Here is a 19,702-nt window from a genome sequence, read left to right on the forward strand (position 1 = left end):
TGCAATTTTACAAACTTCGACGAGTTCTCGATGACGTTAGCGGCCGCGTGAGTCTTCAATCAATCGACAATTCGAGTAACCACTTCGAGAGAGAGAGAGAGAGAAGGGGGGGGGGAGAACAGAAGGAAAGACGAAGAGACCATCATCCATCCGTTCGAGGAAACATTTGGCAGTCGTCACTTTTGGTTAAGCGGAAACGCGGGAACATCTCCAGAATGTTAAAGCGAGATCCAGTCATCGGCGACCTTCCGCATTAATGAGTCGGCATACATTCGTGTTACCACGACACGAAATTTGTCGTCGGGGCGCTCGTTTGGCGATTTAAATTCCGATCTCGTGACGTCCGTGTTATAAGGATACATCCCAACATTCCGAGACTTGTAAAAAATTTCTTATAGTAGACTTCTTCGAAAGATCTACCACTCTTTATCCTTTTGAGACTATTAATTTTCTGCCTTGAATCATCATGCTTGAACCACATAAGCTTCTCAAATTCATTTACCGATCGTTTCATGTTGCATGTAGCAATTCGTAATACCGTCAAATCATTTTGCTCGTTATTATTCGTCAGATAATCGTGTTGAAAATGAACACTTCAACAATGAAATCTCTAGTGAAGAATAGAATGGTATAATCTGTACGGGAATCTACAGTTCCACGGTTTGCGCGTGGCAAACCGTAGACATAGTCTTTTACTCCGCGTGCGTGGCCCAAATGATAAAGTCAAACCAAGGACTCTTGGGGAACGTGGAGGCCATTTCCGGCGATAAATTCGCGTCCGACTACGCGCACTACTGCGTGTCAGTTTATTAGTTTTAACGATCATCGTTTGTTAGAACAGAAAAGAAACTCACGAAGAATAAATCTCGGACGTATCGAGCGCGCTTATCTACCAGGGTGGTGCTAGATAAAGAATAACGATGGGAATTAAATCGACACTTCTGTCGATATATCGGCCACCCGGCGCGGCACGTCGCATCGAATGAGCGCGATACGCGTTTTCTATTTGGGACCGTGAGAGATGCTGTTACTATGTTTCTATTCACACTCGTATCACTTAAATGTGTTTTAACTCCTAACGATAGTATCGATCTCAATTTTGTTTCAGAATGATATTTTGCGAGCGGAATGATGGATTACGAGAGAAATAATGGAAAACAATTTTCAAACTTATCAAGTTTCTAGTGAGAAAACAGATAGTCTGTGATATCTATCGATTTTCTAGAAATCGTACAATTTTTCGTAATACATATGTGTGGGATTATTTATTATTATCATTCAGTATTAACAAGAACCTGCTGTTATAAGCGACTGAATATTGTATCTTAAATCTCAGATGGACTTTACACGGATTAATTGCAAATAGCAGAAATATCATAATGTCACATTAGAGGCTTATATAAGATTGAATTCATGAGAAGAATCTACAATTGAAAAAACGAGAGAGTGAAAGGTGCCTGGAGCACCCTGTATATTGCAGACATCGTATAGTAAGAGGTTGACCCGTTCACTGTTAGCATGGTGCGATGACGTGTTCGCAGACTTTCCGCGTGCATTAGTGGCACGAGAATTCCACATATAATTGTCTCTGTAACCTCTGGTTATAACCGCAGGATAGTTGAAATTTTCATCTGCTATTGAAACGAATGTTTTTGACATGTCGCGAGCATTTTTCAAATCGCATTTTCCTTTCGTATTTTGGGCAGTTGGTTTTTACGCAACGAATAAATTGCCATCAACTTCCGCCCGCGCTAAAATACCCTCTCGGACGAGTATAGAGTATAAACGAGAGAACGCGTTTCGCTATGCGGTAATCGATACAGTGGGAGGAAGTAATAAAATATGTACCACGTATTTGGTAAATACTTGCAGCGAGTAATCGTTTACACGGTAAACATTGATGATTGCAATCCGAATACGTTTGCGCTCCTGTCCCTGCTTTAATCCGAGAAATAAATTCCGCTGATTACAAGATACTACTTTGTTCCAACAACTGTATTAAAACGCACTCGAAAAACAAAATAAAATCACACGCCACACAAGGAACGAATAAAAAATTTGAATCATTCTCTCTCGAACTATTTTCGTCAAATTTTATTCACTGGAACCCAACTCTGTATTTTCTGCAATTACACGAGGTAAAACACAACGCGCCCACTCACAGCATTTTCAATAATTTCTATAAAGATAAATATTTATACTTTGATGAGGCATAGATGTTAAAAGCATCCAAATAAGCTCTATTAATGCGTATTTTCGTGTAAAATTCAAAGCATCACATAATTTTACATTTTCAATGAAATATGTCGAAAAGAAATAAAGTTCGAATTTTTAATTAAAAAGCGCGAAAGAGCATACAGAAAGAGAAAGAGAAAGCGTGTCAAGGTCGCATATTGAAGCGTGAAGGTCTGGCAAGCGTTGTGACGATCTATCGATCCGAGATAGTCGCGAGCGATCGACTCCCATAAATCTCCCATCAACGAAATCCGAGCGTATTCCGTAAATTTCTGAAGAAAAAATATTTACTCTTCCGGCATATTTGACGAAGGAGAACATGTCATGAGAAATAAACTTTTAATGCAGAAAGCGAGATGGAGTGGAGCACATACAATGCCGTGAGCACTTTAATCTCCGTTTCCTTAGCTTGACTCCTTTCAGAAATGTTCTACATTAAGATGTTGACACAAAGCACATTCTCTCCTCTTTCTCGACGTCAAGAATCGGATATGCGTACTCTTGGTATGCATTTACCTGAACATAAGCAGAAACAATTCACTTTTTATGAGAAAACCTGGACCCGGAACAGTCGCCGGCGACAGTTCTTTTGTCCCAAATTACCAGATGTATTAAAAGCTATATTATAATTTGGAATAATTTAAAATTAATAATTCTAAATAATTTCTGATTTTCGTTCATTATTAAGGATCACGTCCCGCTTGATCGGCCAAAAATTAGGTAGTCATCAAGTCGACAGTGCACCGTTGCACATGTTCTGAATATGCTTTTATTATGGGAAGAATAGCTGCAATATCGATCTGAACTTTCTACTTTAGAGGCCAAGGTACCATTTTTCTTCCACACCCGTAAAACATTGGCCGGCTGTCTGGCGGAGAATTTAAATTGCCCCAGACGTTAACTGTTAAAAATGATGGACCGTGCTTGGTTGCTTTGATAGCTCTCGACTCGGAATAAACCGATATCCAGTCCCCAGTAATACGTGGGATGCGTGAATCCTACACGCGCGAGCGCCTTTTATCCGCAGTGACCTCGCTGTCCGATTAAAAAGAACGGGTTTGCAATTAATCGATCTTAGCCGCGATTCGATGCGACCGTTTCGCTAACTCAGTTTTCGCGACCGTTAGCTGTAAAATTACGATTTCATTTCTCAAAGTTCTTGCCTAAAGAAAAATCTTGATTAATATCTGAAGCAATGACATAATACATATTAAGTTGATTATATCATTCTTGCGATACATCGATCTTGTCATGGATTAGACGTGCCGATATAATTAACTAGTATAAGAGTTTAAAAACAGTATTATTTTCATATGAACATATATTACGCGAAATCGGAATATGACTGTCCAATTCTGGATATTAATTATTGACGTGTATAACGTGACATATAATTTTGACGTAGATATTAAAGAGAGTTACATTTGCACAGTAAAAATACGTTCATTACCTTGTCTAGGTCAGTACACCCCGGGGACAGATTTACGAGAGTAAACTCGGTCGCAGAAATTCGAGAGAAGGGAAGATATAGGAGGCTGCAAGCGCTTTTTATACTTTCACTTTTAACGTCTGGTACAGGGCTCACCTCAAAGTTACAAGAAAAGGAAATGAAAGTTAATATGTGCGGGCGTCACGTCAATTACATCAAATTTTACAAAAAACGCATACTTTGGTAACGCGCATCTCTCTGTACGGATCAACGTTTTACGATAAAAGATGTTTTAAGAGAAAGCAGAAAATATCTAACTAATATCATCTCGCTATTATCAAGATAAATATAATATATAATAAAATATATTAAAAAAATAAAATTTCAAGTATTCAGTAGTCTAAAACTAAATTTCTTTTTAAGATTGTTACTATCAACAACCACTCTCGGACTCGGAAGTAACTGCTGAAGATGTTTTTAACTTTGCTTTCGAGAATTTCATTATCATACTTGGATGGTAAAATCCTCAAATGTACACTCTCATTGAGTTGTTCTTATTTCTATAGAAGTTCCAAGCTTCATTCTCTCGTTGAGAGTCATTGTCAATTCTGTATTCATTGGAGAGTATCCTTAGTCAGAGAATTGCTCTCAAAAAATACAATACGTACTCAGACATGTAGTATATTTGTACATTGCACAATGCTGGTGCATTAACATATTTTTTTCGCAAATTGTGATAATTAATCACTTGGTTTTTATCACTTTTACATTTATATGTGCGTTTATTTGCATGAAAAATGATGTTATTGCATGCGAAAAAATCATTATGAAAAAAGGAAGTTAAACGTAACAAAGTAACGCGCTTTCGATCGACTGCAATCAACTTCAAATCAACCTCGCTATAAATTCAGCTATCATTATCCTGGATATCTAGTAGACAGATAGCATTGCATTACGATTTTGCGCGTCACGCTATTAGTCCTTTCCGGTCTTATCATGTACATTCCTGATAAATCGTTTATGATACTACATGCATCACATATAAAAGTCTACTGGATAGTAATGCGTCATAGTGAACATACTGAATATTTCCAAAGCGGCTTTTGTACAAATAAGCACAAAATATAATTTATGAAACGTAACATACGTTTCGTCTCAAATTCGTTCTCAATCTAGAAATGTTTCTTTAATATCTTCTTCTAAGTTTTGCCTTTACGCGTCGCGTATTATTAACCATAGTTGTGAAAACAAGATTAATCAAAGATTTCTCATTATCGCTGAGACTATAAGCAACACTAAAAAAGATATACTCAAGATAAAGCACCTCGTGCGTCCATTACATGTCGCATCATAAATTGCAATTTCCCTTTCTTCCTCGCGCTTCGATGAATATCCATCTGCCTTCAGTGACAAAGTATCACACTTTAAACTTCGATTTTATAAAGCTTTTACAACGGCCACGGCGATTCTAAGCTAAGGGTTAAAGACCGTCATGCAAACGCGAGCCGTGCGTGTGATATCGATCTCGCGCCGAGCGAATCGGCTCTGCACACGTCACGTGGTCGATGTGGAACACGCGTGGAACAGCGTGCCCTCGGCGACGACTAAATGCGGGACCCCTTTTCACGCCAACGCGCACGCGATGTTGCGAACGTTCTCGGACGATCCGATCAACGAACTGTTACCTCTCGTGCAATCGACAGCTAACATTTATGGTACAACTCAACTGCGTAATGCACGTGGAATTTATGAATGATGTCAACTTCGTGATTCCAAGCGTGATTCGAGTCATCGTCACGTTTTACTAGGGTTCAAGAAGCATTACTTCTTGAAGTATAGAGAAATTTTATAAAATTATGCAACGACTTTTTATGAAAGGAAGTAAATATCTTTTGCTATTAACTTGAAGTAAGACCAAGTGTCATTTATTCCCTCGTTGCATAATACCATGCAACCGTGCGTAAGAGAAAGCAAGAGAAAGGATCACGTGTACTGAGGATTTCGAATCTTTGTATTACTTGTTCAAAATGTCCCACATCTCGCATTATCAATATTATACATATATATAATGTATCAGGTATTATAAAAATAAGTCAGTAAATTTCCAGAATTACACCCGCTCTATAAAGAAAATGCATGCTTTGTAAACATATAGGTGTTCTAAAGTTGGAATACTTATACTTTTAAAATAGATTTATCTCTCGTGTAGCGTTATTTTCCCTCTTAAGAGTTTATAATTAATTGGAGATAATAAATCAGGGGAGAGAGAGTAAGAAAGAGAGAGACAGATGTTATGACGAATAACATTTCGAGCGGATACGCGATGTGTGTACGCAGCTTAACGACTTCCTCTCGAATCGCAGTTACGACTGGCGCGACGAGTTGTGAGGTAACAGCACGCACGGGAAGACATACCCTTTCACTTTGGCATTTCACTCTCGCGAGATCGAGAGGCTGTTGAGATGGCACGAGCCGACGACAACGGGCGAAAGTGCAAAAAGCGACAGTTGCCAAACACACACGATTGCATTAAAATGGAGCAAGGCAATCGTTCTCGCACAGAAAGTTCAAATTTCTCCGTTTCATCATAATCCTCTTATTGTATTTTTAACGAGTTATACATATAGCTATACAGTTGCATAATTTGACATATTATATCATTTAATTAAAATATAAAAGCTGACTTTAATTTCAAGTAATTTCACTTGAAATATTCATTCTGAAAACTGTCCACTCCCTATCTCTTTCTGAATAGGATAAAATTATAAAGAGAGAATACATTATGTGTAAATTAAATAATACCAAGATTAAAGAGAGACACTTTTAAATCGTATATTTCTCAAAGATTTAGAAGTATATAGCGCATGTTGGTACGGATAATTCTACCCGCTCTTATCGATTCGCGCGCGTTTACGAGTCCACTCTTAAAATATCGATTCGTTGCAACGAATATGTACGCATATCTAATATTCTCGCGATGAGGGGATCACGCTCGTATGTCGCGCCGCGGGAGAGAGAAGCAAGGCTATCTTACGAAACTTCGACTATTAGAAAGGCAGGTTAAAGTATCGAAATGCACGAAACACGAGAGTCCGACGTGGATAAGTCTTGCGATTTTCATAACGGCCATGACGTCACTCGCCTAAATCCGGGACTCTAGCGTAAGCAACAAATATTATATTTGCCAGAAGCCTCGCCATTCTTGCCACCGTCCCAGCGTTTCTCGCGGGCGATTTCAGTCGAAAAATCAATGCAATATTTTAATTGAGTTATTAATATTGATTAATCGATTATTCAAAGTGCATGATTGATAGCAGCAATGCTCGTGAAAAGTGCCGCTTGGAGTGCAGAGGATTAATCATCGCTAGGTGCAGTGATACGGTTACAAAGTTGTCGAAGCAAACGTAGTCGTAGAAGCTCCGTCTGCATACAGATCGTATCTTCAGCTATAATATGCGCGAGAAAAACGATTTAGTTAAGGCAACGTTAGCACGTACGTTCGAAATCATTAATAAAGTAAATCAACTTCTAGTACGCGCGTTGATAATGACATGCAATAAATTCACGTCAGGAAGCTTATGCTCTATATCACGGTATTATGCAACGTAACGGTAAAAAAATCTCGGACTTGACGGTAATTAAGTTATCCATACGCTAACTACCTGCTATTCATCACGGATATTCTTTCGAGTTACTATTATCTGATCACCGACGAATAATGGAGTCTTAATTACTCTCTATTAGTGCGGATAGAGATGAAGTATTTCGTTGGATTCTAATAACACACGACGCGGAAGTCAATCTTAAGAAATATCCGATGAATTCTCCTTAATTCACATAATAGTAAAAGTCTTATTCCTTCATATTTTCGAAAGTATTTCATTTTTTTGAACAGTTTGATCGATGTTGTGTCGAAATTTTAATGGAGATATACGACGGAAATAATTTCCGACGTATTTCCCTCGCGGTTTCGTGCATACGTGAATTCAATAAATTATAAATTTTACAGGTATTCGAATCCGGGACATTCTGCGATATCGATAATATCGCTACGCGGTATGCAATTCCCACGAGCGCCCACCTTTATTTCCGCGATTTTTCGAGTAAACGCGACGCGCAATGGGCAGATAATACAATTGCGCATCTCATTTTCGATGCTATCTGCCGTGGGCCATCGTGTTCGCGACGCAAACAGATGTTAATGACAAATTTATCATCATTGTCCTTTCACTGCATCGAGAATTTATCCAAAATATCTATATCATGATCCAAAAAAAATTCCGTGCCAATTCTGCACAATTGTTTTCTCGAATCGAACCTGGATTTAGTGATATAAACGCGATTGCCTTGACTTTTCGTTTACGTCAACATATGCATATGTAGCATATACAATAAAACTGGATGTTACATAATCACATAACGTGACGAACTTGGAGTAAAAATATAGATACTACTGTTTCTAAATTTTTTTTAACGATTTTGTTTATAACTTTTTTAAGAAACTCTGACATTAATAAGCAGCGGAAACCAGATTCCTCTCTGGAATTTTACCATGTAGATGTTGTCAAATCTTAAAAATACATTCTTTGTTAATATTATGCGATTACCGTGCTTTTATAAAAAGATGTTCTGCGTAGCATCAGCTTTCTATGATCCTTGCCAAGAAATCACGAGGATTGGGCCGGATAAATCTCGATTCCAGAGCGGCAATATTTGACGCAGTAACGTAAGTCAGCTTACACCATTATTGCGCCCGGCTTCCCGGATCAGTTTCCCTACTATGTAATTATGTAACGTGGGAGCGGTAAACGGCCACCGTCTACTCCTCCGAGAATATCCGAGATACGCCTTCGTCTTCGTGCCCCTAAGATTCGCAAGAACCCGCGAAAGCTTAAGTGCAGGCCGTTTACTTTCGTTGCTTAAGGTACGTCCACACGGCGCGCTTCTAAATAAGGCACATGGGCCACGCTGCTGAAACGGGTTTCGCGCAAGGTAATCCCCTTAATTAGACGCACCGCAGCTCTATTTTGCAAAACGTGTCGCGAACTTCTCCATTTTACATGGCGGGACATTCTAACGTGTGTAAATCACTGAGAGACCCGTTAACGAATTCGCGATGCGCATCTAGCTACAATTGTGTGTCTTCTCTGTACAAAGAAAAGGCAACGGAGCATTGAGATTTTATGAGAAAAAACTAAATTACTTCCTGCCAGATTCACCTTTTTATGTTTGTATTGTAGAATTGGCACGGTACATTTCGATTACTTTTCGATCGACAGCGAAACAAATTTCGCACAGTATTTAACTTCATTTCGGTTGTACGCGTCGCTTGGTGAAAAAGGTTAATTAATGTCAATTTCAAGGAAAAAAGGTATCGCCAAACTTGCACACAGATGACAGATATGCATCACGACCGGTTTAAACAGCTGTCGCCATGAGATAAAGCCAATCGATGAGCAATTAGGTGGCTCATCGTAGAGCTATTGCGCTGAATGAAAAACTAATTACAACTATTCGCTCGTCACACCACTCACACTATAAACGCAATACGATAATCATCATGTTTCACGGGACACCGGATAGAAGCAAAGTGCAATTCTGTGTATCTTATTTGTTGCGTTTTTTATTCAAAAGTTGATAAACTAATGTGAAATATTCATATGCAGATATATGCTCTGTCATTACATTAATAACGATGGGTGATTCTTTAAAGATGTAACTTGTATTTAAGCAGTTTTATCGTCGCGGATACTATAATTAACAACAATTTCATTCATTAGAGAATATCGGTTCAGCCATTCGCACGTTAGACATGTTATTTGTATTGACATTTGCAGAGTTTAGATCCGCTTACTAATTAAGTGGATATCCATATCAATTATATGATATGAATCCAGTATCCTGTAGAAAAAATGAGATGGAAAAAAAATGAAAATATAGTGAGCAAATATAGCAAATATAGTGAGTTTTCAAGTTTTGCTGACCCGCCAATATTCCCTGCTGATCTAGTCTTTTCGCTATTTTTCGAAAGCACGATGCGATTTATGGAAAATGCGCGTCGCTTCTACTATTTTCCAACACAACTCTTTTCGCCGGGTGCTTATGGAATTTCCTCGCCCAACGCCACGCTGAAACTTTAATGTAACGGAAAGCGATTACGCGCGGTTTCGCTCGTACGCCGACGATGACGCATTAATCGTAATGACACTTTAATACCGGGGAGGACGCGGGTATTTATGCGTCGGTTTTATCGCGGTGCAAATATTAATGCTTGCGCAGGTCTTGCAAGCACGAATACAAACTCATTCGAATCACATACCGAAAGAGCTCCCCAAAACAACAAAGAATAAATATAATTCAAATTCGGAAGTTTTTGTTTTGCAGAACGTATTTGATCATCATACAAAATATCAAGAGTTTCAATTGCATTAGCAACCATCATCTCGTTTTAATGGTCATATAATAAATATTTTTATAAATTATCATTGAAAATAATTGCTGCAACGGTATAAGTAGATTAATTGAACAATTTCGGCTTCATATAATGAGCGTCGCATAAATTTAAGCGTACAAAATTACTTGACAGCTAATTTGCAAACGTATCACATGCTTAGCTCTTCTTTTAACAAATAAGCGCATTATAATATGCTTAACTGTTTTGCTAATTCAGCTTAAAAATAAGCAAAGTTCTCCTTCAAATTTTTTAACATTGAATGTACACGAAAGTATTGCCAAACTAATATATTATATAATAAAATGGAAATTTACAATAAAACTACGATATTCTCAAAAATGAAATTTTTTTGAAAAAATCGAAAAAAATTATGAATGCTTAAAGAGACAAGTTAGAAACATTAGCTTTGTTACTCAGAAATAAGATATTTTGTTTGATGATCATGATATGTGACGTGTGCTAAGAACATGCGGCAATTGTTTGAATCATCTTGCTGGCATGCAGAGAACTCTAATTGTGGCTTACAAATCATTATTAAGAACATTAGAAGTTAGTTATCTCCCGCTATAAATTGTTGGTTTCTACTTTACATGCACGTGAAAAACAATTAACTTTACATCGCCTGAAGAAAATAAAATTTTACGATGAAAACTTCCTATTTTAAGCGTCACGAATATTACACAATAGCACGAAATTACTTGTGTTTTATGATGCGTCAATCGACGCACAGTATAATAGCGTAGATAAATTGTTTTCAGAAATTTTATTTTCGGGCTTTTATTCGTCTAGATTGACGATTTCGTCCATGCGAACGCTCGAGAATTTCACGTAACCTCTTTGTTCACGTCGAACGCGTCAACAGTGTAAAACTCGATTCATTATTGAAATGGATTTTCAATCAGTTTAAATCGAAAAGAACGTTGATTATTATAGCAACGAGAGAACAATGCATTTATTGCATTATTAAATGATCAAAATAACGTAATAAATAATATTTTTAAAGAAAACTAATAATGAGTTCTTCAATTGATTATTTTCTTGTACGCTATTTTAATATATTTTGATTATACTGTTATAGATAAGTAATATGGCTTATTAAAATGGCAAAAATCATATGTTTTTAAAAACAACTTTTATACTCTTAAATTTGTCAGGGTTTCTAAACTTTCATGTCTCAATAATAGATTTTCTTTTGGAAACTTATCTTATCTGCACCAAGTTATCATTATTAAGTTATAATTACTCTGTTATCATTGTTGAGAATAGGCCATTCAGTTGGCTACATAAATATGTTTCTTTTAGATATAATGAATCTCAAGCGGAAGCTCGTAATTAAAGTATCTTGATGCTAATTAAATTTTATGATGAATTATGTACGAGATATAATCGGCTGCCGATTCAGTATAGAAGTTTCCTCGTGTCATTAGCCAGAAAGCAACGAAGAATAAAAATAAAAACGCACGATATCATGCAGCTATAAATGGCGGCCCGATATGATTTTCAAAGCCAGCACACGCGGAACAGAATTTTAATTACTCGCTTGTACTATAGAAAATTGATGTTCCTCCATTCCATCTCCCTCTCCCTCTCTCTCTCTCTTTCTCTTTTTCTGGCAATCCGTACATTGTCCTCTCTGTTTCCATTGGCGTCCATCGATGGAGAGACACCGTGTTACGAGAAATCAATGGCACGTTCATACGCCATGCACGCTTTTTATTTCGCTTCGTCAACAACGAAGCACGAGATTTTTGAAGAATGTTTCATATAAACGTATTTCTATGCTCTTATAACCGAAGCAACAAACAGGTTTTAATCTATTTTTACGGGAAGCGCGGATAATGTTGCTAAAATATTGCGTTCATCGTATCTCGTTGGTTCACGATATGAAATATTTGAAGAAATAAATTTCATATAGATTTCTTTGATGTTCTCAAACAAAGCAAAATAGTACATTGCTTTCTTCGATCGCATCTTGCATAATACATTGTTCTCCCTGTCATCGGCAAAGTTACGAACTGCCGGAAACAGCAATTTCGAAATGCCGTGTCGACACGCATCGTCTATGCTTTTGAATAATTAACTACTGTCAACGACGAAGCGCGGAGAACGTCGCTCTCGAACGGGTGTCTAATTAACCTCACGTTGGTGCTCCGCGAACGCGTTAGCCGACAAACGCGGTTAACTTTGTCGTGATGCGACGCGGCGATTTTCAAAGGCCCGTGCCCTCACCGCACATTTAGGGCTAAATGTGGCCGTCTGATTCCAAGTTTCATTCCCGAATCCCCAGAATGTGCAACGGAGCCTGGTAGTCCGGCTGTTTCTATGTTAGATTTATAGACATTAGAGAGATAAAAATCCAATTTCTTTTTAACAAAACGTTTTTCCGTCTCGTGCGAGTACACGTTCCTAGTGAAACAGTATATCGGCAATGAATTAAACATTGTTACGGCGCTAATTTTTGGATTTTTAGAATGCAATAATACTGTCGATGCTAACCAGCATAAGTTAAATATCTAACCCGAAGTAAGAATTATTCAATGAAAAGTGATTGCGGAGCTGCTGATGCTAGAGTCTCTCGGATGCTGAGAGAAACAATCTCTCGAATAGCTCCGAATCGACCGTTTACGATCACGGCGCCACGTTCCTCGAGGAAACCGAGACACTCTCGACCGAGACGCTACCGATCGCGTAAACGCTCCTGTTTATTACCGAAACGACACTAAACAGGAACGGATATACAAGCATCGTCGACGTCTCGTTTATCCCAAGATACGACAACGTTATTCTGAAAGCTTCCGTAGAATCCCTCTTTTAGAGTGGCATTCGAGGCCATCGCTCAGCGTGAAGAACGTGATTACAGTCGCAACGATGGCGGTAAGAATAGGGGGAGGAAGGGATTCGAGCGTGTCATTGTCCGTGGGAATTCTTTAACGATCGAAAGGGACGCCGGCGCGTGAAATTTCGTCATTGAACGCTCTCCCGAGAGAATGGGAAAGTGAGATTCAATCAGACTGAGGTGCTAATATACGCGGGAGAGTTTGACGCGACATCACGATTGCTTTAACCGAACAATCGCTGGCGTGGAGTTAACAATGATAGAGTGATGCATGATGATATTATAATTCAACTTAATCATCAAACGCGTAAGCACGGTGTGTAAAGTTACATTATTACCATATTTGTCATGCAATATTTTGGCTTTTGATATCAGCTAGGACGATGATCAAGCCGCGGATAAAATTTGTGTCAAAGCCTACTCCAGATCAAGTGCCCACTACTAGAAACAAGGGTTTCCTACGTGGTCATATTTTCCTATGGCTTTATTCACCACGCTGCGACTCTGAAAAATCCCCGTGGCCGGTCTTTCTGCTACAAGGACGGTAATTTGAGTACTTCCGAAAGAAAGAACAAACACTTGTGAAACTTGGCACCCCGTACTTGCAAAAACCGTCGCTCAATAAGACACCCCGTAGAGCGAAGTTCCGGTACGCGCTCTGGAACTCTCCCGAAAACTTCAAAACGGAAGTCGTTCCCACGTGGTCGGTTCTCGGTACTCGATGCTCTTCTTACGGAGGATTTACGTGCATCTGATTGATAAACTCACCGTAAACGAGGATAATCCGTTGCGTTGGAGAATAATACCGTGCTTCCGGAGTCCCTTTTTAATCGTAGTACACTCTGTGGCACATCACACGAAAACCAATGGTGTTGTCAGACGAACGGCGGAGAACTTGAATGAGTGCCGATCGCCGTTACCTTTTCACTTTCGTCCTTTCGTCCGGTCTTCACCTCTTCGTCTCTCGTACAATGAGATTCTCTCTCCGGTTTTCGCGCGCGTGCGTTTCTCGACCGTCGTTGTCGTTAAGTTAGGTCGCCGGTTCGTCGTGGATGATACGTGCATATATCGCCAGAAAGTTCTCTGATTTCTCTTTCTCTCAATCTATTGTGCTCTCGAGGCTCAACTTTATATATCAGCCTTTATCTCTTCCATTCACAAGTCGCGTCCCTTTCGACACGGAGGATGTCCAACAGGCATGCACACGCTACACACTTCTTTCTTTCTCTCTCTTCCTCTCCCTCCAAAACTCCGGGATCGTCGCACTGGGAAAAATCGTCAGGATAGAAAAGTATAAAAAAAAGCAAAAAACAACGCACAATGCACAGATCGACGAACTTCACGACACGCCGACGGATCTTGCGAGTCTCTCTCTCTCAGTCGCAAAACTGGCGGCGTGATCCTCTCCTCTTCTTTCGGATTACCGGTGTGCGACTTTGCGTTGTTCGGCAGAGCTGAGGAGCCTCTCGGATCGGGGGGGATTTCGATCGATTGAATTTTACCGCCTGTTTTCCGACTGCATATGTCAATGTTGCTGGGAGCGACCGCCGTGCAACATGCTCTCGTTGGTCCCCCTCGTTAGTGTCTCTCACCCTAACGCAGATCCTGCCGCCGTCCTTTGTTCCTCACGGCTCGGCCGCTGCTACGTGACTGACCGCTTCGTGTGCACTCGAGGCGCACGAGCCGCACCGAAGACACCCGAGAAAGGATCCCGACGGTTCGTCGATCGGAAACGACCCTCGATGTGGAGAACCGAGGGAGAAGAACCTTCCTTTGTTCAGGCGAGACCAAGCGGCACGACGACGAAGACGAAGACAGCGACGACGACGGTGGCAGCGACGACTTGTAACATAGTTCGCTCAATTTCTTTTCTTTCTCTCTCTCTCTCTTTCTCCTTCCTCCTCCAATGCGCCTTTCCCTTGTATTATTTTGATCGTTTTTTTTTTCGCTCCCTTTTGCGCGCGCGTATGCACACGCCACACTCGAATACTCCTTTCTCTCTCTCTTTCACTCTCTTCCTTTCATTCGTTCTCTCGCTCTCTCTTTCTCTCCCCTCTCGCTTCGCGACGACGATGCGAACAATCGCGCGGTCTGTTGGTAACTGAGACGACACTCCGACGGCGGAGGCCGAGTTGAACCATAGCGTCGAGACGCCGCGGTGGGGGTATGCGAGCGACCAGCACCACCACCAACTTCTACTACCACTACCACCGCGCCACCGCCGTCGCCGCCACCACCAGCATCATCGTTGTCGCTACCGTCGACGTTGCCGCTGCCGACCCCGACGCCGACGCCGACGCCGACGCCACCACCACTACCACCACCGCCACCGCCACCGCCATCGCCAGTGGTGTTTTACCCCTCCCTTTCCCGTCCTGGACGGTGCGCAACACCCTCATCGTGCGGCATCAACCCGGTGCGGCGCGACGCGGCGCCCTAACGTTGGCGTCATAACGGGTGGCCGGATTCGAAAGGAGCTCGTCTGATGCTCCGACCGATCGATCGGTCACATGACACGGCCACTCCAAGCTCGGAACGATAACCTTGATCTTGATCCGCGAATTTCGGAGTTATCGTCGGTTTGCACGTCATCAAAATCACGTTAGACTGACCAGTCACCGCGGTGTGTTTAGAAAGACAGACAACGACGTTGAAATCTTCCTCCCCTTCTTTCTCGCTGCGTAAAAAATTAAAATTGTACGTCATCACGTATGCACGCGTGGTGCGTTGCATAAGAAATCGAAAAACGTTCTCTACGGAGAAGCAATTTGCTGGTAATCGATATAGCTAGGAATTGAAATGAACCTACGCAACAATCGAACTAACATTACCGCAATGTTGATAAGTATGTAGTGCATTTTGCGCGGCGCCTTACAATAAATGATGCAAGACTGAAACAGCAGCTGAGTAATCGAACGTAAAACCGTAACCAATTACGGTCGAACACAGGTTTCGCATTCGTGCTATAACGTACGATACACTGCAGTTGGCGACGAATCGATAAAACCCTTATCTATTACGACGGTAAAACGTGACGCCTTACGTTCTTTGCCACAACCTCTTTCTCGCGTACTTTGGCGCCAGTCATTCGACCCCATCGAACTCGTAGGATACTCTATTTTTCGAAAGAGATACAAAGATTTTAATTGTCATCGCAAACATAATTATATTAATGGAAAATTGCGCATTAAAAGATTAAGAGCACTCAAATTTTCTTGATATGAAATTTTGTGGCACGTACGCGCATGTCGAAGAAAAAAGAAATCGCATGGGAATCTTGAACGCCAGACTGAGAATGAGAAATAATGGGGAAAACTATGCCGATCGTTGCGAGAACGGTTTACGTCCGTGAGAAAATTTCCTATTGCCGCGATTTTTCCGTTTGTGTGCAGATTTTGCATTCCTTTCATCGAGTATATAGTATCCATAACGACGCTTATGTACCTATGCTATACCATTGATACGCAGCATGTAATCCAGCTTCAACATGTAACTCGAGGTTATATACTTTTTGCGTTATTTTTCTTATCACTGTCTATGAGTAATATTACAGCAAAACAATTTCAAAAAAATTATATAATTTATGACAAAGCGCAGATACGATTATGAAATTGTGGAGTTGCGTAAACTGTAGAATCATCTCGTGCATATCAAGCGCACGCAAGACGGCATTTTGCGTATAACAGTTTGTTATGTAAAGATTACCATATAGAAAATCTTAGAAAGCTATCTATAAAAGAATATTATAGTGCCTTGATGAAATTGTCTTGCATAAATATTACGGACCTCGTCGCACGCGGGACTACCCAATGTATCATGACACATAAAATTTTTATGTCGCGCGGCAAATTTTTATTAAAGACAGCAAAGTTCTTCGCGCAATGTTTCGAGGAATTTTCGAGCGCTTTCTTTAGCAGCTCGCGCATTATCTCATGAAGTAAGAAAATACTATCAAGGTAGGTAGATTACTGTACAGAAGGGAGAATATTTCACCAGGCTGACACCCATGAGAAAACAGCGCCCACGCGCGCGAGAAAGCCGAGGGAAACAAACAGCCGGGTTTCTTTTCCACGGATTTAAGGGGTGGGTTATCACGCGGCAGTTGCGACGGCCGTCGTTTGAAATGAGGCGAATCAATTATACGGAGATGAAAATCCGCGTAGCGGAGTCGCAAACGAACCGGTGGCAAAAATACTGGCAGAGGCGAAACGACGAAAGGGCGATGACAAATGAAAGCTGACACCTTCTTATTCAAGGGGCATAAAATTAAAGGACTCGAGCAGTATTTGTACAGGAGGCAAAAAGGATTTCTCCCGTATATTACGCGATTCCAGTGAAACTTGTCACGTTACGTTTATGCCAGCTGTCTATCCATTAGCAGAAGCGAGTTTAAGAAATTTTTCGTTATTCAACGTGATTAATCCTCTTTGTATAATTTTATATTAAGTAGAAAAGCAAGACGCCACTTGGAATTTTGGATGCCTCGAGAAACGCCTCACTTTCTAATATTTGTATATTTAAAAAATTCCAAATTTGAACGTGACAGGTAGATAAGCTGTCATTAACTTTCGTCACGCGCTTAACTTTCCAATCACTAACGCTAGGAATCTCTGCCTTGCACGCAGACAGAAACATTTCTAACCACTGAACACGTTCGCACAGACACAATGCTATTCATTTAGTTGCGTACATAATTACCAGCTTCTTTCATTGACATGCACATTCGAAGACAATATTAAGCATCTTGCAAAAATACGACAATAGGTATTATACAATACTAAAGAAGCTCAACGTTCGGAGAAGTAACACATTCTCTTTTAAAGCGCATGTAATTGAAATAAATGTACACGTCACGGTGACTAGAAAGAAATTTTGTTTAAAATTAGTTGAAAGTACGCTATTAACATTTTATGTGTTATTAACATTCTATATTGCGCAATTATGTATTGTCTCCAATATATTTATTATATTATTTTTAATATCGTGAAATCAACAAAATTTTGGTATTTTCTTTAATTGCTTGTTAAATAGTAAAAATCAGGAATGCCTGCCTTTCTCGTTTCGTTCCCTGCTCGTCGTTTATCCATTGCAAAAAGTTATAAAAGGATCGACAGGGTTCATTCTCGGGACAGGCTTGAATGCGGACCTCTTCTTGAGAGATGAGACCCTGAGGATCCCGAGAAGTTAATTTTTGGAGCCTGCCGGTTTCTAAAGATAAAATGTATCGTTGATTGTACATTTTTTCTTGTCTTTGTCAACGTGTTGTTTCAAAGAAAGTTTTAATAAATGGAGACCTTGCTGTGCCTTCTAAATAATCGATCACTTCTTAAAATAAGTTACACACAGAAAGTTGATTTTGTATAATATTTTCAAATTTTCTCTCTAAACCAATTCAAATTCTTTCTTCTAAATTGGGAAACACTTCAAAAGTCATTATAAATTTCATCGATATCATGATTATTAAATATCGATATTCACTGATGTCGAAATGTCCATATTAAAGGTGCCAATAAATTTAGCGTCTTTAAATTTTATTCCGCGCGCTTTCACTCTCTCAAGCGAAAATACACTTCTACAAATTCGATATATTTTTTATGTAAACCTCTCTACGCTAAAATATAGAAATGTCTTTAATTTTATGTTGGACAAATTTGTTTTCAGCAAGACACTATGCAACATTTGGTAGGATATATGGCAGCGATATTAATATTGCAAAAGAATGTCGCAAACCGACCGATTGCTCGGGCGTTAAATTATGACACGCATAACAAGTTTTTGCCATTGTCGAAGCAATACGGCCCTGAGTCCAACAGCGAGGGGCACCTGCTCCGGATCCGAGAGACGTTACACGCAACGAACGTACCCTACGTATTTTCTCTGGTCGGTTACATTCCGTTTCGTTCCAGGCAAGCGGGTACAAAGGACAGTGCCTCTCAACTCGCCCATCGTCCCCTGGAGAGACGATTCACAGAAAAATTAGCACGAGAAACAGAGATGGCGAATTGTAAAATCATGAGGTGTAAATTTCATTTCCCGTATATAAAGACTCGAAATTTTCTATCAGCTATGGCACACTCGTTGCTTCCTTTAAGAATGTCGTATGTGGAAGAAGACACTTTACCATTGTTGCTCGAAACGTTTATCTTGATATAAGTTTTCTACATTTGCATTGATGATTCCGCATTCCCGAGATCGATGAGACGCTTTTCTAGTGCGCCCGATACTTTTTCTATCGTGCTGTAATCGGCGTGTGCTACGAACCGACACGAGGAAACAGCTGACTTTTCGGGAAAGCAGCTGCTTCCTACGTGTATTTACTCATCCGCGAGTCCCTTCAAACCTTTCACTCTACATGGCTTTTCTAATGGCCATGCTATAACCAGTTATTACCTCGGCAGAAATTACTTTGACGCGTGCGACATTAAAAAACCACGTGTTCGCTTGCAAGTTTTAATTTCAGGGAGCAAGCGACGAGGCAAAGGCCGAATCGTTGATGGACGGTAAGCCTGCCGTCGCGTTCGTTTCAAAGTCGACCTCACTTTTGGAGAACCGACTTCCTGAAATGAAAGGCAAACTCAACGTATCGCTCATGTTATCACCCGTCTTTCCGTTCGGATCCATTGGGACCGTCTGGAACCATCGCGGCGCGCGCCACGCCGGAAAACAGCTGACTTGTACTTTTTCGTTAGAGGAGCAGCTGGCCAGTCCACGGACCAAGAGCCGTCTGCGTTCCTTATACCGGGTGTGC

At 40.3% G+C, this 19,702-nt stretch overlaps 1 protein-coding gene across 7 annotated transcripts in view; it reads right to left on the bottom strand.

Annotated features, from left to right (window-relative positions):
• LOC105277165 (brain tumor protein) overlaps positions 1-19,702 on the bottom strand; it is a 95,352-nt gene that overhangs the window by 49,320 nt on the left and 26,330 nt on the right. The window contains exon 1 of one of the 7 annotated variants that reach the window (XR_893555.3): positions 13,723-15,239. The exons of 5 other annotated variants lie outside the window; for them this stretch is intronic. The gene's annotated coding sequence lies outside the window, so the exon portion shown is untranslated. Of the gene's footprint in view, positions 1-13,722; positions 15,262-19,702 lie in introns of those variants that run through there. One more of the 7 variants, XM_011335344.3, reaches the window with a different exon arrangement.

This window comes from Ooceraea biroi, chromosome 3, assembly GCF_003672135.1.
Source record: "Ooceraea biroi isolate clonal line C1 chromosome 3, Obir_v5.4, whole genome shotgun sequence".
Taxonomy (NCBI): domain Eukaryota; kingdom Metazoa; phylum Arthropoda; class Insecta; order Hymenoptera; family Formicidae; genus Ooceraea; species Ooceraea biroi.